The sequence below is a fragment of the Triturus cristatus genome, chromosome 10 (genome assembly GCF_964204655.1).
Source record: "Triturus cristatus chromosome 10, aTriCri1.1, whole genome shotgun sequence".
Classification (NCBI taxonomy): domain Eukaryota; kingdom Metazoa; phylum Chordata; class Amphibia; order Caudata; family Salamandridae; genus Triturus; species Triturus cristatus.
In genome coordinates this window covers 1,213,454,310-1,213,479,298 of record NC_140593.1, presented here as the reverse complement: position 1 = coordinate 1,213,479,298, position 24,989 = coordinate 1,213,454,310, and the positions used below count along the sequence as shown (strand labels likewise).

General features: G+C 46.6%; 1 protein-coding gene across 1 annotated transcript in view; it reads left to right on the top strand.

Annotated features, from left to right (window-relative positions):
* FAM50A (family with sequence similarity 50 member A) overlaps positions 1-17,566 on the top strand; it is a 179,211-nt gene extending 161,645 nt beyond the window's left edge. Inside the window, exon 13 of the transcript XR_014969681.1 lies at positions 17,359-17,566. The gene's annotated coding sequence lies outside the window, so the exon portion shown is untranslated. The remainder of the gene's footprint in view (positions 1-17,358) is intronic.
* The last annotated feature ends 7,423 nt before the right edge of the window (positions 17,567-24,989 follow it).

The following is a 24,989-nucleotide window of genomic DNA, read 5'->3' as shown; positions in this document are numbered from 1 at the left end:
TACAAAATTAGCAGGGGGAAATCTTATCTGTATCCCGTAGGTGAGGGCAGTGGCCCTGTAGTCTGCCCAAGCCAACTTCAGATAGCACGAGACGGTATAAGATACCTTGGGATACATGCTACAACGAATATGGCGCTGGATCGTAATCTTCACAGGGTGCTTAGGGATTTTCGCGCGTATGTTGAAAGGTGGAAGACTCTGCCACTAACGCTGCTTGGTAGGGCAGCGCTATATAAGATGATAGTGCTCCCAAAATTTTGTATGTGTTTCAAAACACCTACCAACTCATACCGACTGAGGTGTTTAACAAAATTGATGATCTGCTCCGTACATTTCTGTGGGGAGGGAAGCCACCGAGGATAGTGCTGGCGAAGTTGCAACGCAATCAGTACAATGGGGGTATATCCCTGCCTGACCTTAGGGCATACTTCTGGGCAGCGCACTTAGTTGTGAATGAATGGCAACATGTAGAGAGGGATCACCCCACATACTTACTTGAACGTACTCAGTTTACCAAGCGCCCATATACACACTACCTATATGGGGGTAAAGGAGCTGCCCAACTCCTGACTGCGACACGGATTGTAATAGCAGCCTGGAAGCAGGCTGAGAGACAAATGAAATGGGATGGTCGAGTCACTAAGGAAACCCCGCTTTGGGTGGGTAACCGACTCCCGGAAATCGCAAAATTACGAGGTTTCCAGCAATGGGACTTACTAGGTATATCACAACTTAAAGACATATTATACCGTAAAGTGCTGGTTACATTTTTGCATCTTCAGGTCGAATATAATATGAATAAATCTCAATTCTATAAATATATACAGCTGGCCCATGCGTGGCGAGCGCAACATGTAGACACCACTGACATTCCCGAATATGCACCGCTGGAGGGGCGACTCCTGATGGGGGAGCTTGTAGAAAAGGCTGTTTCCTGGACATATAGGACGCTCATTAATAACAAGCCAGACACTTTACAAAAGCTGCGGGATAAATGGGAATCGGAGTTGGGTGAGATAGAGGACCTGGACTGGGAAATGGCGTTGATGCACCCCCGAGAGGTGGCCATCAAATCTAGGCTCCGGCTGATCCAATTTAAATTTCTGCATAGAGCGTACTATGACAGGATACGACGGCACCGCATGGGCAGGGCAGAAACATCAGATTGTCTGCGCTGTAGAGCATCGGCAGGTACATTATTTCACACAGTATGGGAATGCTCTCAGATTCAGAGATATTGGAACATCCTGTTAGAGGAGCTGGGACTTATTCTGGGTGAGATATTACCTCTTAACCCTCAGTTTGTTCTGCTGGGTATATCTACTGAAGTTGATCTCCCCAAACCAAAGTTGACTCTACTTCGATTGGGATTAGTGGTGGCAAAACGCAACTTGGCCAATACGTGGGGGGCAACGGTGATTCCATCTCTGACAGAATGGAAAAACAGCATGGATATGTATATGTTGGGGGGAAAGACGACCTATGAAGTACGGGGTTGCCCCCCAAAAATTTAGAAAATATGGAAGCCATGGCTCGCACGCTATGAGCTTTCACTCTCTGACTCACAATGATCCCCCCAGGGGGGGGTGCACAGGTTGTGCTACCGTATGGGGCCCACAGTAATGTATAAGAGTATGATGCAGCTATCTGATTGTCGATCACTGTTGTTCATGTATTATGCTGCTGCTACATTGAAAATGTTACCATGTTTCGCTGCTCAACAATGTTTTTGTGATGTAATTAAGAAAATGTTAATAAACATATTTATAAAAAAAACAAAAAAACTCTCATCTCTCCAATGTTTGCTAACCTTCACACCTTCCCAATGTTTGCTAAACTTCTCATCTCTCCAATGTTTGCTAACCTGCTCAATGTTTGCTGTTCTTCTCACCTTCCCAATGTTTGCTAAACATCTCATCTCTCCAATGTTTGCTAACCTGCTAAATGTTTGCTAGACTTCACACCTTCCCAATGTTTGCGAAACTTCTCAACTTCCCAATGTTTTTCTGGATATCTCATCTTCCCAATGTCTGCTAACTTCTCATCTTTCGAATGTATGCTAGACTTCTGATCTTCCCAATGTTTGCTAAACCTCTCATCTCTCCAATGTTTGCAAAACTTCTGATCTTCCCAATGTTTGCTAGAATTCTCATCTTCCCAATGTTTGCTAACCTTCTCATCTTCCCGATGTTTGCTAAACTTCTCATCTTCCCAATGTTGTTAGACTTCTCACCTTCCCAATGCTTTCTAAACTTCTCATCTCTCCAATGTTTGCTAACCATTTGCATCTATTGATCCAACCTCGTTTTGAAGCAGACTTATAGGACCTGATGTCCTCTTGCGAACACCTAGTCACTGAAATTCGGCACAAGCGCAAGATTGTGTGTGTGCTTCACTGGATCTATCATCCCCCAGGGGATAACCTACTTTTCGTAGAACAATTGATGGAATCCATCTCTACCAGCTCAGCCCACTACCCTTACCATATCTTCCCTGGTGACTTCAACCTTCACTGGAATGACGCTAATGATCCACTAGTTTGCTCTTTTAAGACTTTTCTCTCTGTCCTCAACTATATACAGGCCTGCAACGGACCCACCCACTGCAAGGGCGCCACCCCTGACCTCATCATTGCTAGAGATCACATCATTCAATTGGATGCCATAGTACCATGTGATTGGTCGGATCATCACCAAATCCCCTTTCACATTCAAGAAATGGTATCACTTAGACAAGGTCAACCGCTCAAAATCAATCAACTGAGTCATAATCTGAGAGACATCAACATCGCTAACCTATCCAACATGAGCAAGAATCTTCTGGAACCTCCCACTAGCATGAATCATTTGGAAGAGCTGACGGATCATTACTTCAGCACCATGTCAAATATTCTCGACTCTGCAGCCCCGAAGCAACTCAAAAGGATTCCTTGCAAACAATCCTAACCTTGGTTCAGTGGTGCCCTTAATGACGCACGTCGCAAACTGAGGCTCTCTGAGAGACTTTGGAGAGATACCCCCTCCACCTCTAGTCTCAAACAGTTAAGGAAGATGAGAAGCTCTTATAATAAATGCATTCGCAGTGCTAAATCAGAACATTTCAGAGATCAGCTTGACAGTGCTAAAAACCGTCCCAAGAAGCTGTTTGATATCATCAAACAACAGGCCAATCCTATTCCAGCAATCAAAACCCCTGGACCCAGTGAGGAGGATTTCTCTGTGCACTTTTCTGAAAAGGCTAGGAATATTGAGCGAGAGCTACAACGTGCCGCTGCTAACCTGTTGCCTATGAGCTCCTTGGGTTTGTCTGTGCCTAGAGCAGTGTGTGCTATGCTTTACCCCACAAAGTACACACCCAAAAACAATGGCTGCTGGAATACCTTCCGACTTCCGGATTTGGAGGAGGTGTCTCACTCCTTGGCATCTCTTAAACCATCCAACCATTTCAGCGATCCACTCCCCGCCAAGTTGCTCAAAGACCTCAATGTGGCCATTCTATCTCTCTGGTCTAGGATCATCCAACAATCTCTCTTACAGGGGAGGATTCCTGACTGCCTTAAAAGGGGGCAAGCAACACCCATCCCCAAGAAGCCCAATGCAGACCTACCAGATCCCAATAACTTCCGGCCGATTACCAACATCATGTCTTTCGCGAAATTGCTCAAGAAATGCGTTCACACACAACTATGCAACCACATCGAGAAATTTCTGCCCCTAGACCAACATCAATCAGGCTTTAGATCAGGTCATAGTACGGAGACTGCTCTAACTCACATTGTCGATGACGCCTTGAGAACTCTTGACCAAGATACGCCTTGTCTCCTAATTCTTCTGGACGTGTCATCTGCTTTTGACACTATCAGACATGATAACTTGGTTGGACTTCTTCAATATAGGATGGGGTTATATGGCCCTGTCCTAAATTGGTTCTCATCTTTCCTGCATAATCGAACACAAAGAATGAAAGTCAACCAATCTTTGGCTGCCAGCACCACGGTCTCTATTGGGGTACCTCAAGGATCTGCACTCTTGCCCACGCTCTTCAATCTATTCATGCAACCCCTAACTGCCATTCTGAACGATTCAAACATTCAGTACCACATGTACGTGGATGACACTCAACTATATTTGAAGATTTTTTCTCCAGATGACATAAAAACTCTTAATGGAGCGCTTCAAAAAACTCAAGAATGGTTAACTCATAACCATTTTTTTACTTAATGCTCTCAAAACAGAATTTTTCATGATTACCCCCCGCAACCACAAGGCCCCCACGCAAAACTGGATCAAAGAAATCTCCGCCCTCACCTGCACCCCGGAAATGGTGGACTCTGCTTGCTCTTTAGGGGTCACCCTGGACAACTTTCTAAACATGAAAGGTCACATCAGTGCCACCATTAGGAGTGCCAATCATCAGCTCAACACTCTTAGGAAAATCGAACCTTTCCTACCTCCCGAGGACATAGAATCAGCAGTCCAATCCTTAGATATCCCACGACTAGAATATGGCTTGGTGACCCTAGCTGGGCTTCCTAAATCTAGGTTAGCTCCGCTGAGAGCTATTCTGAACACCTGTGCCAGACTAATCACAGGTACCAGATAGCATGATCATATTACACCTGACTTAATCCAGCTTAGCTGGCTTCCCATTGAAGCAAGGATCCGCTTCAAAATAGCCTGTCTGACTCATAAAGCTGTACACTTCAATAGCCCCGTTTACCTGGCAAAAAAACTTGTGCTTTCCAGAGCCAGGCGAAACTTAAGAAGCTCAAATACCCTCCTTCTGAAACCACCGAAATTCAACAAAAAAAGAACTTACAATCGCACCTTCTCAGGGCTGACTCCAAGAATCTGGAATGCCCTTCCAACGGAGATCAGAGCCAACCCCTCGACTGCTCCATTCAAAAAACAGGTCAAATGGCTACTCCTGGAAGAACTTCATCAGCAATAGCTCCTATGTCATTTGCTAGACTGTGCTTTTTCGTGCTTGCCAATCACTTTAACTTTGTGTGTTGAAATGTATGCGCGACAATTATGTGTTTGATATATGTACTTGACAATCATTTTTACTTGGGGCTTAAAATGTATTACATTGTTATTTGGAAATAGTTCGATGCTATTTGGAAAAAGTCTGATGCTAAAACTGCTCGGCCCCATCTACTTTTTACCTGTTTGCTCAATTGCTACCTCTTCTTCCCTTGCATCCACATTTAATTTCATGTGTCAGGTTTCCAAAATGTTGCTTGATCGTATTGTAATTATACTGTTTTCATCATGTCAATGTTAGTTTTCCTCTTTGTACAGCGCTCTGATACCTGCCTGGGTCTTGTTCGCGCTTTATAAAACTTTTCAAATAAATTAATAACTTTCTCAATGTTTGCTGGACTTCTCACCTTCCCAATGTTTGCTAAACTTCTCATCTTCCCAGTGTTTGCTAAACTTTTCACCTTCCCAAAGGTTGCTAAACTTCTAATCTTCCCAATGTTTGCTAAACTTCTCATCTTCCTAATGTTTGCCAAACTTTTCACTTTCCCAATGTTTGCTAACATTCTCACCTTCCCAAAGTTTGCTAAACTTCTTATCTTCCCAATGTTTGCTAAACTTCTCATCTCTCCAATGTTTGCTAACCTGCTCAATGTTTGCTGAACTTCTCACCTTCCCAATGTTTGCTAAACTTCTCTTCCCAATGGCTGCTAACTTCTCACCTTCCCAAAGGTTGCTAAACTTCTCATCTTCCCAACGTTTGCTAAACTTCTCATCTTCCTAATGTTTGCCAAACTTTTCACTTTCCCAATGTTTGCTAACATTCTCACCTTCCCAAAGTTTGCTAAACTTCTTATCTTCCCAGTGTTTGCTAAACTTCTCATCTTCCCAATGTTTGCTAAACTTGTCACCTTCCCAATGTTTGCTAAAATTCTCACCTTCCCAAAGTTTGCTAAACTTCTCATCTTCCCAATGTTTGCTACACGTCTCATCTTCCCAATGTTTGCTTGACTTCTCACCTTCCCAATGTTTGCTAAACTGCTCATCTTCCCAATGTTTGCTAACCTTCTCATCTTCCCAATGTCTGCTACACTTCTCATCTTCCCAATGTTTGCTAAACTTCTCACCTTCCCAATGTTGTTAAACTTCTCACCTTCACAGTGTTTGCTGAATTTCTCATCTCTCCAATGTTTGCAAAACTTCTGATCTTCCCAATGTTTGCTAACCTTCTCACCTTCCCAATGGTTGCTAAACTTCTCATCTTCCCAATGTTTGCTAAACTTCTCATCTTCCCAATGTTTGCTAAAATTCTCACCTTCCCAAAGTTTGCTAAACTTCTCATCTTCCCAGTGTTTGCTAAACTTCTCATCTTCCCAATGTTTGCTAAACTTTTCACCTTCCCAATGTTTGCTAAAATTCTCACCTTCCCAAAGTTTGCTAAACTTCTCATCTTCCCAATGTTTGCTGGACTTCTCACCTTCCCAATGTTTGCTTAACTTTTCACCTTCCCAATGTTTGCTGGACTTCTCCTCTCTCCAATGTTTGCAAACCTTCTCATCTTCCCAATGTTTGCTAGAATTCTTATCTTCCCAATATTTGCTAACCTTCTCATCTTCCCAATGTTTGCTAAACTTCTCACCTTCCCAATGTTTGCTAAACTTCTCACCTTCCCAATGTTTGCTAAACTTCTCACCTTCCCAATGTTTGCTAAACTTTTCACCTTCCCAATGTTTGCTTAACTTCTCACCTTCCCAATGTTTGCTAACCTTCTCATTTTCCCAATGTCTGCTAAACTTCTCACCTTCTCAATGTTTGCTAAACTTCTCATCTTACCAACGATTGCTAGTCCTCTCACGGTCTGATAATGACTATGACAAGGACATGTGTGGCTAACTCTGGGCTCTCAGAGAGGCAGCAAATATACATGTTGTTCATGTTTGATGGGCCACCGTGCAAAGAGGCTCATGTGGAGTGGCAGTCTGTCAGGTGGGCTCACTAAGTGTTGGTCGAGACGCACTGTATCAGTGATGCTGCCTGGGCCGAAGCAGGGCACCCCTGGTACACTTCTTGCCAACCATCATCTCCGTAGAGATGGCAGGAGCTGGGCAGGCCCCTAGGATACAACTTATCAAAGGATGTCAACAACAGCTGCTGAAGTTCAATAAGAGAAGGACCAAGGACACTCTGAAGAACGTCAAACGACAGCCACGTAGGTCATAGCAGAGCAGGATCGTGAGCAGTACGGTGAAGAAGGTCAGATGAAAGCCACCAAGGCTCAAAAATAGCAGGACCAAGAATGTGTTGAAGAAATGCTCCTGGAAAAGGCACGATGCATCAGATGTGCGACCACCTGAGCAAACTCTTTAGATTTGGCATCGGAATGCCCTGACATTCAGCGATATTGGGATGCGTTTATGGAGGCTATAGATGAGATGACGGGGCTCAGATTAGATCGCACACCACTCGTCGCCCTGCTAGGATATGTAAAGGAGGCCCCTTGGAGCTTTGCAACCATTCCGAACAATATCACAGCCTTATTCTTAGTATCCTCAACTGAGGCGCGCACGCGCATACACGTTCTTTCATAGGTTGAGTTGTAGAATGCTAAAATACATGAGGCGTTGTCTATGGGCAGAAACTAGGCGTTGTCGTGCTCCGCTCTCTCCAAATAGGCACGTGTTCAGGAAGCTGGGCGGGCAGTGTCAGTCACTTTCTTTTCTTTGTTTTCTTTTCTTCTGAGCCTTTCTTCTTTCTCATATTCTTCTGTCACCTTGTGAACACCAACTGACAGATTGGCCCGCCGAAAATCGTATATGCTGCAACTGTAAGTAAATGTATTGGGCAGTGAGATGTGTTTATCTGGATCTATCAGGTGTACTAGTGGCAAAGGTTTATTTCTGTACTCTCTATGCGGATTCTGTCTCTTTTTGTTGAAATTATAATAGATTGCAACAAAAAACAAGCATTTACAATGCAATAGGTCTCGCATTATTAAAGTTTGAGCTATTGGCATTGCAAATAATGCAACACCAATAGCTCAAACTTTAATGTGAGACCTATTGCATTGCAAATGCTTGTTTTTCCTCGGGTTGATGTATTCTTAGTGTCCTGATGATGACCTTCTATTTATCTAAATGTCGTTGACTACTTCTATGGAGCCAATTTGATAGTACATAACATAGGAATAAAATGGTCCATGTTGTTACTTGATACACACTTTTAGTCTTGTCACATGTGTGAATCACTTGTATGAGAGCATCAAGCATATTTCTCACCACACACCCACTGTGCTGTCACATTGCTTTAAATGTTTTTTTTATATGAGATTGAATAAATTGACCATTTGATATATTTGCAATTTTTTTTATATCCATGGTCTTGGACCCACCGTTATTTATTTACTTTGCACCATGTTGCACTGCGGCCCTAATGACTTCTCGGGCTGTTATTGCTGAGGGGGCAAGGGGGACTGCTCTGGGAAAGCGCCTCAGACCACAATGGCACCCATGTGTGAGATGCAGGCAGCACTAAGAAGGATAATAAAGAAAGCAGGGACATCAGCAAAGACTGTCTGCTTCATGAGCCGAAAGTGCTAGACTCACTGGCATACACACCACACACTCACAGATACCACCCAACTGCAATGAATTATATTACAACAGATACACATACCTATCACATACGAGTAACCAGGAATATGCATATATAACCAGTTTCCACTAATCACTTACTACACACATATACCACTTTTCTCAAACACATTACACACAGGCACACACATTGCTCCATCAAACAAGAATCACACGTCTATAAAAATGAATGTGCCCTTGTCTAATGTAACTGGTGCTCATGTAAAGCGCTCCAATACGTTTGAGTTGAGTTGCACTATATGAAACTGCAGAAAAATTAATCCAAAGGAAGAGTATGACAGAGAGTTTATACTTAGCACGACATATTAATTAACACACACATCACATATAGACATCTTGACATATCACACACAAAAGCACACACAGATGATAAAGCGATGGTGTCAAAAAATACACATTTCAAAGGCAAAAAGCATAGCCAAGCACATCACATACAAATAAAACACATATGCAGTAATCTCACAAATTACACACGCTTTTGTGCATAAGTCCCAATCCTCAAAAAATGAGTGCTGGTGACCACTTTCTGCAACTACGCAAAAATAAATCACTGAATACACATTGTAATGACATGGAGGGTTCCACTGTAACAAACCTTAAAGATAGCTACACTCAGCAGGAAAAGATGCGAGAGGCACCATCGTCCACTCTGAGGAGGAAAGTGTCCTGCGCAACAGATCTGTTTCTTCACCCCAGGTAAACCAGAAAATAGACTGCAGGTCTCGTAAAACATATTTTTCTTCAACAGACAGCTGCGGCTACAAGTATGTTGCGTGAAACTGTGCCAACACTACGTAATGCTTTTTTCCAAAACATCCAACCTACTTTGCAAGGAATTTCCGATTTTATATTACAAAAAAACCAAGCATTGGCCGCACGGGCGCCTCGCGCTTAAAGTTTAAAAAAAAAAACAATCCCGGCGGAGCATGGCACGCGCGCGCTTGGGGACAGGGGAGCGCATTCCAGGCATGGGAGCGGAGCCTTTGAAGTGCTCCCAAAAAGCAGATTGCATGGCGGCACGATGCGCGTGATTGTGCGCATGCTAGCCATGCAATCCGCTTTTTGGGAGCACTTTTAAAACCCCCTTACAATAGTCTCGCTTTGCGATCGCTTACGCGATAGCAAGGCGAGACCTTAAAAAGGTCAAAGGCCACGCAGAGAGCGCCAAGAAGAGCGGGCTGAGGATGTGAACCGCTGCACTGGTTGGAGGGGAATGTACTCCGACATTTTCAGTTACAAATCACTGTGGGGAAGATTTACAAGAAACTGACGCATCTGTAGAGATACGTCAATTTCCCTGCAGCAGCCTGCGATCCCCTTGCGCCACCATGAGTCGTATTTACAATACGGCGCACCATTGTGCAAGGATTGACAAATGCGTCAGAAATTCTGATGCATCTGTTGGCGCAAAATTCACGCATTGCTGGAGTCGTGTCACAAGCACAACCCAACTCCAGCAATGCATGGGGAGGCCTATCGTCATTGTGCTGCGTCACTTCTTACGCCTGCTTCAAGCAGGCATAAGGTTTTGATGCAGCGGCATCCTAGAATCTTGTAGATTTCAGTGCATCCCTTCTACGAGGCTTTCCTGCGTGGGAACGCCTACCCTGCATACATTATGCCTGACGCAGGTATAATGTGTTGCAGGGCTTTACAACGTTACACATCTCCCTAGATGCGTCACGTTGTAAATTGGCCGCATTGTTTACGCCGCCGCTGAGTCACAAAAGTGACGCAACAGCGACGCAAAAGTTTTGCAAGGGGCTTGTAAATCTTCCCCTCAATTCTTCTATTTATCGTACCATCCAATCAGAATCGAGGAGTGGAGGGTCTGGCCTGTCATATGCTGTCTTTCATAGGCAGTATTATCTTGCAGAAAATGCTTTGATAACGCTCATTGGTGCCCAGTCACGGGTCTCCCTCCCTGCCCTGGTGTTTTTGTGCACCCCTTCCGGTGGTCGGGTGTCTTAGATTCCATTTTGCTATTGCCCTACCACTTTCACCTCCAAAGCCTACAGCATTCAACTGGCCAAAAGGGAAGCCTGATAACCAAGCCACAGGTAGTACCACAAATAGCTCACCTCTACAGTGGTGGTGGAAGGGGGCGGTGACGGTCTCACCCGACTCGGGGGTTACTTTCAGGCCCCTGGTACAGCAGATTTAGGGTTACCGACTCGGGGAGTATGGGACCATGTATAAGTGGGATCCACAAAGAGTAATCACTCCCCGACCAAAGATGGCCGCCACCTTGAACCTCAGTGTTCTATCCAGAGGGCAGGGTGCTTCAATGGGATTGCACCCCCTACCATCTGCGCCCCTCTTGAGAGGGGGCCAGACAGAAAGTGCACCCTCTATCCCCGATCCGGTCTGATTTCCTCAGGGGGATGGACGGAGATGCGAGGGGTGGAGCCCCTAATCCAATCTTGCTACTACACAGCTGGGGGGAGCAGGATGGGGGCTAAACACGTCATATTTATTAAGTAAAACATAGGAGTCCAATAAAAATGTTTATCCCTTCACAGTGCGTGAATTGGTCGAAGAAGGCCCGTGTAGCCGGGGGTTTGAGGCGCTGCAGGGCCGCCTGAGGCATGCAGCAGGAAGGGTGCGGTCTCCTCGCAGCCCCTACGAACCTTGGCACCACTGCTGGAAGCGCACAGGTGGCCACAGCCTTCTTGGGAGGCGCAGCCTGAACCAGGGCAGGAGTACCGCGGCTCCTCCGCGCCAGGCCACGCGGAGGCGGGAGATCCCCTGCGGTGAGAGCATCCGGCCGCCATCTTCAACAGCATGACACGTATTTATAGCGCTTGGCCGAAGCTCAAGGGCGTCTGCAGGCCACGTGGTGGTCTGCTCTGGCCACAAACATCCACCCTCAGTCTATGGTTGGCGCGAGGAAGGTCCGGTGCCATTCTGGGACTTGGGCAGCATGCCCACACCCGTCTGACGATCTTCCCTCTGCGACCCTCTACATGGCCAGGCTGATGCAAGGTCAGGAGGGTGGCCAAGACTTAACAGCCACCGACCAACAACCCCTGCCCCCCTATAGACGGGGATGAGGTCTAGGACAAAGCGCGAGCTGTGAGTGGTGCCCCGCTGTGACTGTAAGCAGCAAACATGGCCAATTGCCAGGGAACAGGGTGGCAGGGTTTCCCTCCAGGGTGGCATCCTAAAACTGCTGCCCTGCCACAGCCAAGGTACCCTTCGGGCTGTGGCATTTCACACGCGCAGCCTGTCCGTACCATACATGCCGTGTTTTTTATCACCCTGCAAGCCCAAGGGTGTGCTGCCCTTAACGGGAATGACACTGTCCCAGCCCTTCTGGCCCTTCCGCGGCATCTGCTAGTCACAGGGGCTCCCCTTATCCAACAGCCTGGACCACCAGCCCTGTGTAATAGGTGGGGTGCCGAAAAGCTATAAAAAGATGTCCGTATACGTGGCGTCTTTTTTGTGCAGGATGGAATGTGTCTATCCCCTGCTGGGAAGCCGGGAGGCGCGTCTAATGCAGGTATGTGCCCGCGTCTATATATACAGCTGGCATGGTCACGGATGGGCGGCCAGCTCGCCCACATCAAGGCAGCTCACGAGGGCACCTCCCCCGGGCCCAGCTAGGCTCTTCTGTCCAAAAGCCCTCACCAGGCAACCATGCCCAACTGAAGGGGTGCTGAATAGGTATGCAATGGGGGAGGGGGCGGGGGTGAAATTCACACCAGAGGCGAGGCAGGTACCCCAGAACAAGGTGCAGCCCATAGAGGGGGCGGTACAGCTGGCAGAGACTTGCTGGTCTGCGGCAAATTGCACGAGAATGTACAACAAACAGTTACTGACTTCGCTCCAGTCTTACTCGCCATCCATAGGCACTGCTAACCCAGTGCATTGTGGGGCCTGTAGTCTGAAGAAGCCATCCTACAACAGATTTACAGTCAACAGGTTGCAGTCGGATATGGAACTTGGCAGAACATTTCACATTCACCCCTAGTGATGTTGAATTTGTTGGCATCACTGGCAAAGCCAAAAGGTTTGGCCTATGCAAGAGCAATTGGCTTTGCCAATATGTTTTAGCCATGTTGTGCACCAGCGTGGCTGCTGTGCAGCATGGCATAACGCTAGTGGGGTAATGGAGAGTGGAGTGTCGTAAAGTGGAGTAGAGTGGAGTGTTGTGGAGTGGCGTAGAGAGGTGTAGAGTAGAACTGAGTGTTGTGGAGTGGAATGGTGTAGAGTGTTGTGCAGTGTCATGGAGGGGGTAGAATATTGTAGACTATCGTAGAGTTGAGTGGTGTAGTGTGGAGTGACATAGAGTGTCGTGGAGTGATGTAGAACAGAGTGGAGTGGTGTGGAGGGTGTTGCGTAGAGTAGAGCAGAGTAAATTGTCACAGAGTGGAGTGGCATAGAGTGGAGTAATGTAGGAGAGGGGGGTGGCATAGAGTGGAGTAGAGTCAAGTGGCGTGCAGTGAGATACAGTGCAGTGGAGCATAGTTGAGTAGTGTGTCGTAGAATACGGTGGAGTAAAGTGGCATTGAGTGGCATAGAGGGAGTTGCCTAGAGGGTCGCAGAGTGGAGTAGTGTCGTAGAGTGGAGTAAATATATTCTTGTAGAGTGAAGTGGTGTAGAGTGAAGCAGAGTTTAATGGAGCAGAGCATCATAGAGTGTAGTGTCCTAGAGTGGCTTAGAGTGAAGTGACGTAGAATACAGTGGTGCAGAGTAGATTAGTGTCGAGTGCAGTGAAGTAGAGTGCATTGGCTTTGTGTAAAGTAGTTCAGACTGCATTGGCATAGAGTGCAGTGGTGTAGAGTAGAGTGGCGCAGAGTAGATTGAAGTGGCGTAGAGTGGAGTTGCGGAGAGGGGAATTGAGTGCCATGGAGCACAGTGGTGTAGAGTGCAATGGCGTAGAGTAGATTGTTTCAGAGTAGAGTTAAGTGGAATACAGTAGTGTGACATAGGGTAGAGTGGGGTGGTGTAAGGTAGAGTGCTGAGGTGTAGAGTAGACTAACATAGAGTTCAATGGCATAGAGAGGTGTGGAATGCAGTGGTGCAGAATAGGTTAGAGAGGTGTGGCGAAAGGACTAAATAGTGCATTGGTATAGAGTGGTGCAGAGTAGAGTGCAGTGTGGTAGTGGCATAGAGTGCAGCAGAGTAAAGTGGCACAGAGTAAAGTGGCACAGAGTAGAGTGACTCAGAGTGCAGTGGCACAGCATGTAGTAGGGTAGAATTCAGTGGCATAGAGTAGAGTCTAGCGACGTAGAGTGCATTGGTTTCGGGTAAAGTGGTGGAAAGTGCTTTGGCGTAGAGCGAAGTGGTGTAGAGCAGAGGGGTGTAGAGTGGCGCAGCATAGAGTGCAGTGGCATGGAGTGTAGTGGCGTACAGTGGAGTGGCACAGAGTAAATAGTTTCAGAGTGGAGTGAAGTGGCGTAGAGTGGAATGGTGCAGGTTAGAGTGCAGTGGCATAGAGTAGTGGTGTAAAGCGCATTAGCATAGAGTGAAGTGGTACAGAGTGCAGCGTGGCACAGTAGAGTGGTATACAGTGAAGTGATGCAGAGTGGAGTTGTGAAAAGGAGATTCGCGTGGTCTAGAATGGAGTGGAGTAGAGTGCAGTGGCGAAGGATGCAGTGGTGTATAGTAGGGTGGGGTTGAGTGCACTGGCATAGAGTAGAGTGGTGCAGAGAAGAGTGGAGAGGCGTAGAGGGGATTTGCATAGAGTGTAGTTGCATAGGGTATATGACATAGAGTGTTTTGGCGGTAGAGTGCATTGGCGTACAGTGCAGCAGAGTGGCGTAGAGTACAGCGGTGCAGAGTAGAGTGGTGCAGTGTAAAGTGAGGTGGCATAGAGTGCAGTGGCATTGAGTGCAGGGGCGCACACTAGAGTGGTGCTGATTAGAATGGCATAGAGTTCAGTGGCGGAGAGTGCAGTGTTTCAGAGTAGAGTGTCAGAGTGCAGTAGTGTAGAGTAGAGTGGTGCAGAGTGCATGGGCATAGAGTGCAGTGGCGTAGAGTGCAGCGAAGTAGAATAGAGTGGCATGGAGTGGAATGGTGCAGGGTGGAATAGAGTGGCATAGAGTGCAGTGGCATAGAGTAGAGTGTTGTAGAGTACAATGGTGCAGAGTAGATTACACTGGCTTAGAGAGCAATGTGTAGTGGAATATGTGCATTGGCGCAGAGTGCCTTAAAGTGGCGTAGAGTTGTGCAGCGTAGAGTGCAGTGGTACAGAGTAGAGTAGCGTAACGTTCAGTGGTAGAGAGTGCAGTATTGCAGAGTATGGTGGCATAGAGTGGAGTGGTGTAGAGTAGAGTGGAGTGGTGCAGGGTAGAGTGCAGTGATGTAGAATGTAGTGATGCAGAGTAGAGTGGCATAGAGTGTAGTGGCATAGAGTGGGGCACAGTAGAGTGCAATAGAATGGTGCAGAGCATCGTGGAGTGGTGCAGGGCAGAATGCAGTGGTGCAGGGCAGAATGCAGTGGTGTACAGTGGAGTGATGCAGAGTAGAGTGGTGTAGAGTGTAATGGCATAGAGTGTATAGCATAGAGTGGGGCATAGTAGAGTGCAATGGAATGGTGCAGAGCAGCGTGGAGTGGTGCAGGGCAGAATGCAGTGGTGCAGGGCAGAATGCAGTGGTGCAGGGCAGAATGCAGTGGTGAAGAGTGGAGTGATGCAGAGTAGAGTGGCGTAGAGTATAGTGGCATAGAGTGTGTTGGCATAGAGTGGGGCACAGTAGAGTGCAATGGAGTGGTACAGAGCAGAGTGGAGTGGTGCAGGGCAGAATACAGTGGTGCAGGGCAGAATGCAGTGGTGTAGAGTGGAGTGATGCAGAATAGAGTGGCGTAGAGTGTACTGGCATAGAATGTATTGGTATAGAGTGGCATAGAGGGGGCATAGTAGAGTGCAATGCCTTACAGTGCAGTGGTGTAGAGTAAATTCTCGCAAAGTAGAGTGGAGTGGTGCATACTAGAGCATTGAGTAGAGTGGCATAGAGGGCTGTGGTACAGAGTAGATTAGAGTGGCATACAGTGCACTGGCATACAGTGGAGTTGTACAGAGTATTGTGCATTGGGGTAGAGTGGAGTGACATAGGGTAGAGGCATAGAATGCATTCGCGTAGAGTGCAGTGTTTCGGAGTAGAGTGGCATACAGTGGGGTGGTGCAGAGTGGAGATGTGCAGAGTAGAGTGAAGTGGCCTTGACTGGAGTGGTGTAGAGTGCAGTGGCGAAGAGTGCAGTAATGCATAGTAGAGTGGGGTGGAGTGCACTGGCATAAAGTAGAGTATAAAAAGAAGACCTAAAGTTTCCAAAAATCAGTTGGAGACTTGAGAGGCCAGCAGGACAGACGTCTACAGGAAATTATCTTCCCTTTCGCAAGTAAGTTCTAGAGTGAGCCTAGGCTCCCCACTATATTTTTTGAAGGTATATTTAAAAAAATGGGAACCTTTTGGTAATAAAGTTATGTTTTGTTTCCTTAGTTAATGATCTGACAAGACTTAGATGAGACACCCCATTTTAAAAAGGATAAAAAGGGTGGTAAAGAGGAAAAGGCAAGAACCATCTCCACGAAGGTAACACAAAGCCAAAAAAGGGACCATGCCAAAAAATCCTTTTTTTTTATAAAAAGAAAAAAAATACTATCTGGTAAAACAAGATGTGTTAGTTCATATAGAGAGGAACCTAACTAAGTAGAGTCCGTCCCACATATATTCCTCAGAAATGAATAAGATAAGGGGTGAATAATGAAGCCTGGAATAACTAGAATAGGATATAAAATTGAACGATGTATTAGGTGGCGCTGACTAATAGAAATAAACAATTTTTTCGGCAGATAACAGACTTCCTTGAATGAAGTTAGAAACAAGAAGTTTGAAGTAAATTGAGATAGCGAGATATAAAACGCACTCTAGACAACAAGGTACCTAGATCTATATACCCTTGATATCAAATGTTAAATGAATAACTTAGAGATGCAATAAAATTGGATGGTGAGAATAGATCTTAATTTTCCTATTATATGTAAATCCTCTCTGTCAGTTAAACAGAATCCAATAACATTAGAAGACAGCCATACACGGTGAAAATACTGAGTGAGGATACAGAGAAACTTATGAATAAGAGGCAACTAAAAGGTCTTTTTTCCTCAACACGACAATTAAGAAGCCTGATGATTAAGTTTTATTAATATAAGTCATAAAAACATTTAGAGATGACTAAGTTACCAGCCCCTCTTTCTCTTTGTAGCACCATTCTATCTCTTATCCGAAAGTACTGAAGGATTGCAATAATATCTTTTGCCGATTGATTGAGGCTTCAAAACAGTACGAAATTCAGGTATGCAACAAAACGTACAGTCTTTCAGGGATAGAAATAACAGTTAAAAGAAAAACCCTCTCCCAAGGAGAGTGATCGACATGATACTGTCTACAGGTTACCAAATATTAGAATGATTATTTGTAAATATATATCCAACAGTGTTGATGATGTTCTTCTCCATGGTATAGAGATGTTTTAATGTAAAGTAAGTTATACAATTGTGGTAGAACAACTTTGGTCTAATGAAAGGGGTTAGACCCTAAATGAATTAAGGAGCCGTTCTTAAGATAAAGTGGGGATAAATAGATGGTTGTATGAATATACAATGTCAAAAGAAAAGTTTGTTAGATTGTTGCATGTATTTTCTGAAAACGAGCAAAGTAATATAACCATAAGAATACCAGTTTTTTCTTTACAATAATTCAATGTTCATGTTTTTGTCTAGATGTTTTTATAATTGGAAATTGTTGTCCTGAAGAAGGTGATGATATTTTAGAACACCGAAACGCCGCGTCGACAGTCTTTTTTCAAAATATCTTTGTTTTATTATTATGTATTGTATATTTGTTTTAATAAATAACATGGAAAAGTGTTTTAACTGATATGGATGAATAATGAAGAACGCACTGGTTAATAAAATAGGTAAACATCTTATTCCTTTGCATCTGTGTAGTTGTTTCGTTTGACTGTGTAATCACAAAGCATTGAATTACTCTATTGTAAATTTGGTAACCTGCATAAGACTCTATCGCACTCTTAGTCCCATTTTCTCACGTTGAGAAAAGAGAGGCCCAGGAGGAGATAATCTCTTCCTAACCACATCAACAGGAGAAGGGAACTTTTGTTTTTTTGAGTCCATATACCCATCCCTTTTCCAAAGAAGGGTACCTCCCACATTACCTTTAGATCATAAAGTAGAGTAGAGTAGAGTAGAGCGTAGAGTGCAGTGTCATAGAGTGCAGTGGTGCACAGTAGATTAGAGTGGCGTTGAGTGGATTGGCATAGAGTATAGGGGTGCAGAATGTATAACATAGAGTGTTTTAGTGGTACAGTGCATTGGTGTAGAGTGTAGTAGAGGTGCTTATAGTAGAGTGATGTAGAATAAAGTGAGGTGGCATAGAGTGCAGTGGTGCAAAGTAGAGTGGTGCTGATCAGAATGGTGCAGAATAGAGTGGCATAGAGTTCTGTGGCAGAGAGTGCAATGTTGTAGAGTGCATTAGTATATAGTAGAGTGGCATAGAGTGCATTAGTGTAAAGTAGAGTGGCATTGACTGCAGTGGTGTAGAGTGCATTGGGTTTTGAGTAAAGTGGTCTAGAGTGCAGTGGTGTAGAATAGAGTAGGGTGGAGTCGCGCAGGGTAGATTGCAGTGACGTAGAGTGGAGTAGCATCAAGTGGAATGGTGCAGAGTGGAATAGAGTGGTGTAGGGTTTAGTGGCATAGAGTAGAGTGTCATAGAGTAAAGTGATGCAGAATAGATTAGAATGGCTTTGAGTGGATTGGCATTGAGTGCAGTGGCATAGAGTGGAGCGATGTAGGGTGTAGTTGTGTACAGTGCATTCGAGTAGAGTGCAGTAGAGTAGCACAGAGTAGAGTGCAGTGGTGCAGAGTAGAGTGGTGTAGAGTTCAGTGGTGGAAAGTGCAGTTTTACAGAGTAGAGTGGCATAGAGTGAAGCGGTGTAGGGTAGAGTGCAGTGGCGTAGAGTGGTGTAGAGTGTAGTTGCATAGAGTGCATTGCCATAGCGGGGCATAAGTGGGGCAGAGTAGAGTGCAGTGGTGTGAAGTAAATTGGGTCAGAGTTGAATGGTGCATGTTAGAGTACAGTGGTGTAAAGAATAGTGGCCTAGTGGTGCAGAGTAGATTAGAGTGGTGTAGAGTAGATTAGAGTGGTGTAGAGTGGATTGGCACAGAGTGCACTGGCGTAGAGTGGAGTGGTATAGAGTAGAATGCATTGCTGTAGAGTGTAGTGGCATAGAGTGCTTTGTTGCAGAGTGGAGTGGAACAGAGTGGAGTGGTGTATAGTGCAGTGGCAAAGAGTGCACTGGTACATAGTAGAGTAGTGTGGAGTAGAGTGCATTGGCGTAGAGTAGAATGGCGGAGAGTGGAGTGGTGCAGAGTAGAGTGGTGCAGAGTGGTGTAGAGTGGCACATCGTAGAGTACATTGGCAGAGATTAGTGTGGTGTAGAGGAGAGAGGCATAGAGTGGAGTGGCGTAGATTAGAGTGGAGTAGGGTAAAGTGGAATTTGCATGGTGCGGTACTGTACTGCCATTACAGACAACACATCTTCAGTTGAAATGACCATTACATTTGCACAGACATGCTGTTTTATTGACAAAAGTATACAGCACACAAATGATAATGTGTGGACATGGGCTCACCTAGTGTATTGATTTGTTATGATTGTATTTAAATATTTGTTTCCACCACTCTTGAGACGTACTAAGAAATGTGCTTCATTTGCAGACATTTACATTTTGTTGTGTGTTAGAAAAACAATTACATCATTCAGCACAACCCCAGTACTCAGCATGATTGTTACATAAATCCTCTCAATTTGAAGTCAGAGAAAGAAAAGTAAACACCAAGGTCCCTGGAAGACATAGCCTGACATTTGACCTCTGTCTTTGAATGCACTGCAAATGTGACAAGATAAGAACAAGATTTGAAGGCCAGTTCACAGAAATTCTGTACTGGTGAAAGAATACAGTAAATAGGGTTTGGGCAAGGGAAGGGACAAACATGAACTGGAGAGCCTTAAACAAATAAAGCCAGCAAATAGAAAGCAAGCAACTGTGAATCACAAAACACACAGCCAATGGTGAGCCATGGGCGGAATGCACTCCCAGGGAAGCTTTCAGAATGTCCCCAAGATGTCTTTAGCAAACCAGACAGCGCGACAGCTGTGCTGTCTGGTAGGCTTCGACCTAAGAAGGGTGGAGGGCACAGTCTTTGCAACATCTGCCATCTGGGCCATAAACCCTTTCAACCCAAGGCGCTGGTTTAGTTTACAGGAAGATGTTTGTTTCAAAAAGAGGCGTCCCCCGTGGCCTGAGAAGAGGCGCCCTGTAGTAGTGAGCGGGACGTGGGTAGCACCTTGCCTGCTGCCCGGCTGGCACTCAGACCCTCCCCTCAGCAGGCATAAGGATGAGATGGTGCAAAACCACGTTGGCATCCAAACAAAGAACAGGCTGGAGGCACGAGGAGTATTTACAGATGAACACAAAATATGCGCCGGCGGGTCTTAGTGTAGGGTCTCCCGGGACTTTGGTACAGGGAGGGTCTTGGAGCCTGATTGGAGAGAGAGTAGAAACCCTGCCAGCTTGTTGTGGGCGTGTGGATGCTTGGCACAAGCCTGGCCAAGCCCTCCTCGCACCAGCTTCTATTTTACACATCCTTCAGTTGCATCAAGGGAATATTTACTGTCTTTTGCGTAAGGAGAACAGTGCTGGTGCCCACCCCCCACCCCCCCAACACCACCACCACCACCATACTGCGGGAAGGTACAGTTTGGATCAGAGAGCTTTAAGGAATGGGTAAAGTGGGCTCCGGCCCTGGGCCCAGCCTTTCAGGGGTCTCTGATAGAACCAGCTCTGTTCTGCAGAGTCTTGCCCTGATGACCTTAAGTGATTCTTAAATAGCTTGTTTCAAATACCTTTTTGCTTTAATTTATTTTTAATGTAGGTGAAGAGTGAGTGTATTACAGTCATTTTGCAGAGAAATTTGTATTTATATTTCATGCAACATACATAAAAAAGTTTATTTAAATCAAGACAGGACCTCACATATGAGAAATGGGAGGGTGTCACAGAGATTATTTGCAGTGATATTAGTGAGCTTCTGCTGCCTTGCAATATTGAAATCACACACCACTATCCCCGAATATTAGATGTGAACACATTTGGAATGTGGACGAGTGTGTCTGTGCACTGTCCGTGACCTGGCCAAAGAGGGCATGAAAGCGCTGAAAATGGTAAAATGGCTCTAATTTAAAAGAAGGGGCCCCCAAAATACGTTTGACTCAGGGCCCCCCAAATCCTTAAAATGTCCCTGGTTTGGACACTAGTGCACACCCCAGTTCCAGAACCCCGTAGGTAATTCCTCAGAAGGCTACTGACAGATACCCTCTGACCGCGAGGGCCACAGATTCCTTAAGGAGAAGGAGGCATGGAGCCCCCCCCTCCCCCTTGAGGGCTGGAGGCAGAGACAGCATAGGCGCAGCTATCAAAAGTGCAGCAGGTGCAGTGACACCGGGGCCAGGGTGCACCTCGTGGTGGACTTATGGCTCCTCCATGTGCCTGCTGGTCCTCTCTGTCCGTTACAACAAACAAATGATGGACGGAATGCTGACAATGCATACATTCTCCCCCAGTCTAGCGATCTGGGTTAAATCCATCGTTCTTTTGCCCACTACACCACCCCAGTTTAGACATGGCCATATGCAAATCAGTCTTGACCCTGTGCCTCATGGGAACAGTCCAGCCCGAACTGCCAAGCCATGTCTTCCCTGGACCGGAATCAAGCATCCTAGGACCGGTTTCTGACTATCAGCCGTCATCAGCCAGGATAGCTTGACTCCAGTGGCGTAGTGAGCACGGGTCCCACGTCTGGGAATACCCATCCCACTTACGGCGAAAAGCGTTACAACAAACAAATGATGGACGGAATGCTGACAATGCATACATTCTCCCCCAGTCTAGCGATCTGGGTTAAATCCATCGTTCTTTTGCCCACTACACCACCCCAGTTTAGACATGGCCATATGCAAATCAGTCTTGACCCTGTGCCTCATGGGAACAGTCCAGCCCGAACTGCCAAGCCATGTCTTCCCTGGACCGGAATCAAGCATCCTAGGACCGGTTTCTGGCTATCAGCCGTCATCAGCCAGGATAGCTTGACTCCAGTGGCGTAGTGAGCACGGGTCCCACGTCTGGGAATACCCATCCCACTTAGGGCGAAAAGCGTTACAACAAACAAATGATGGACGGAATGCTGACAATGCATACATTCTCCCCCAGTCTAGCGATCTGGGTTAAATCCATCGTTCTTTTGCCCACTACACCACCCCAGTTTAGACATGGCCATATGCAAATCAGTCTTGACCCTGTGCCTCATGGGAACAGTCCAGCCCGAACTGCCAAGCCATGTCTTCCCTGGACCGGAATCAAGCATCCTACGACCGGTTTCTGGCTATCAGCCGTCATCAGCCAGGATAGCTTGACTCCAGTGGCGTAGTGAGCACGGGTCCCACGTCTGGGAATACCCATCCCACTTAGGGCGAAAAGCGTTACAACAAACAAATGATGGACGGAATGCTGACAATGCATACATTCTCCCCCAGTCTAGCGATCTGGGTTAAATCCATTGTTCTTTTGCCCACTACACCACCCCAGTTTAGACATGGCCATATGCAAATCAGTCTTGACCCTGTGCCTCATGGGAACAGTCCAGCCCGAACTGCCAAGCCATGTCTTCCCTGGACCGGAATCAAGCATCCTAGGACCGGTTTCTGGCTATCAGCCGTCATCAGCCAGGATAGCTTGACTCCAGTGGCGTAGTGAGCACGGGTCCCACGTCTGGGAATACCCATCCCACTTAGGGCGAAAAGCGTTACAACAAACAAATGATGGACGGAATGCTGACAATGCATACATTCTCCCCCAGTCTAGCGATCTGGGTTAAATCCATTGTTCTTTTGCCCACTACACCACCCCAGTTTAGACATGGCCATATGCAAATCAGTCTTGACCCTGTGCCTCATGGGAACAGTCCAGCCCGAACTGCCAAGCCATGTCTTCCCTGGACCGGAATCAAGCATCCTAGGACCGGTTTCTGGCTATCAGCCGTCATCAGCCAGGATAGCTTGACTCCAGTGGCGTAGTGAGCACGGGTCCCACGTCTGGGAATACCCATCCCACTTAGGGCGAAAAGCGTTACAACAAACAAATGATGGACGGAATGCTGACAATGCATACATTCTCCCCCAGTCTAGCGATCTGGGTTAAATCCATCGTTCTTTTGCCCACTACACCACCCCAGTTTAGACATGGCCATATGCAAATCAGTCTTGACCCTGTGCCTCATGGGAACAGTCCAGCCCGAACTGCCAAGCCATGTCTTCCCTGGACCGGAATCAAGCATCCTAGGACCGGTTTCTGGGTATCATCCGTCATCAGCCAGGATAGCTTGACTCCAGTGGCGTAGTGAGCACGGGTCCCACGTCTGGGAATACCCATCCCACTTAGGGCGAAAAGCGTTACAACAAACAAATGATGGATGGAATGCTGACAATGCATACATTCTCCCCCAGTCTAGCGATCTGGGTTAAATCCATCGTTCTTTTGCCCACTACACCACCCCAGTTTAGACATGGCCATATGCAAATCAGTCTTGACCCTGTGCCTCATGGAACAGTCCAGCCCCAACTGCCAAGCCATGTCTTCCCTGGACCGGAATCAAGCATCCTACGACCGGTTTCTGGCTATCAGCCGTCATCAGCCAGGATAGCTTGACTCCAGTGGCGTAGTGAGCACGGGTCCCACGTCTGGGAATACCCATCCCACTTAGGGCGAAAAGCGTTACAACAAACAAATGATGGACGGAATGCTGACAATGCATACATTCTCCCCCAGTCTAGCGATCTGGGTTAAATCCATCGTTCTTTTGCCCACTACACCACCCCAGTTTAGACATGGCCATATGCAAATCAGTCTTGACCCTGTGCCTCATGGGAACAGTCCAGCCCGAACTGCCAAGCCATGTCTTCCCTGGACCGGAATCAAGCATCCTACGACCGGTTTCTGGCTATCAGCCGTCATCAGCCAGGATAGCTTGACTCCAGTGGCGTAGTGAGCACGGGTCCCACGTCTGGGAATACCCATCCCACTTAGGGCGAAAAGCGTTACAACAAACAAATGATGGACGGAATGCTGACAATGCATACATTCTCCCCCAGTCTAGCGATCTGGGTTAAATCCATTGTTCTTTTGCCCACTACACCACCCCAGTTTAGACATGGCCATATGCAAATCAGTCTTGACCCTGTGCCTCATGGGAACAGTCCAGCCCGAACTGCCAAGCCATGTCTTCCCTGGACCGGAATCAAGCATCCTAGGACCGGTTTCTGGCTATCAGCCGTCATCAGCCAGGATAGCTTGACTCCAGTGGCGTAGTGAGCACGGGTCCCACGTCTGGGAATACCCATCCCACTTAGGGCGAAAAGCGTTACAACAAACAAATGATGGACGGAATGCTGACAATGCATACATTCTCCCCCAGTCTAGCGATCTGGGTTAAATCCATTGTTCTTTTGCCCACTACACCACCCCAGTTTAGACATGGCCATATGCAAATCAGTCTTGACCCTGTGCCTCATGGGAACAGTCCAGCCCGAACTGCCAAGCCATGTCTTCCCTGGACCGGAATCAAGCATCCTAGGACCGGTTTCTGGCTATCAGCCGTCATCAGCCAGGATAGCTTGACTCCAGTGGCGTAGTGAGCACGGGTCCCACGTCTGGGAATACCCATCCCACTTAGGGCGAAAAGCGTTACAACAAACAAATGATGGACGGAATGCTGACAATGCATACATTCTCCCCCAGTCTAGCGATCTGGGTTAAATCCATCGTTCTTTTGCCCACTACACCACCCCAGTTTAGACATGGCCATATGCAAATCAGTCTTGACCCTGTGCCTCATGGGAACAGTCCAGCCCGAACTGCCAAGCCATGTCTTCCCTGGACCGGAATCAAGCATCCTAGGACCGGTTTCTGGGTATCATCCGTCATCAGCCAGGATAGCTTGACTCCAGTGGCGTAGTGAGCACGGGTCCCACGTCTGGGAATACCCATCCCACTTAGGGCGAAAAGCGTTACAACAAACAAATGATGGATGGAATGCTGACAATGCATACATTCTCCCCCAGTCTAGCGATCTGGGTTAAATCCATCGTTCTTTTGCCCACTACACCACCCCAGTTTAGACATGGCCATATGCAAATCAGTCTTGACCCTGTGCCTCATGGAACAGTCCAGCCCCAACTGCCAAGCCATGTCTTCCCTGGACCGGAATCAAGCATCCT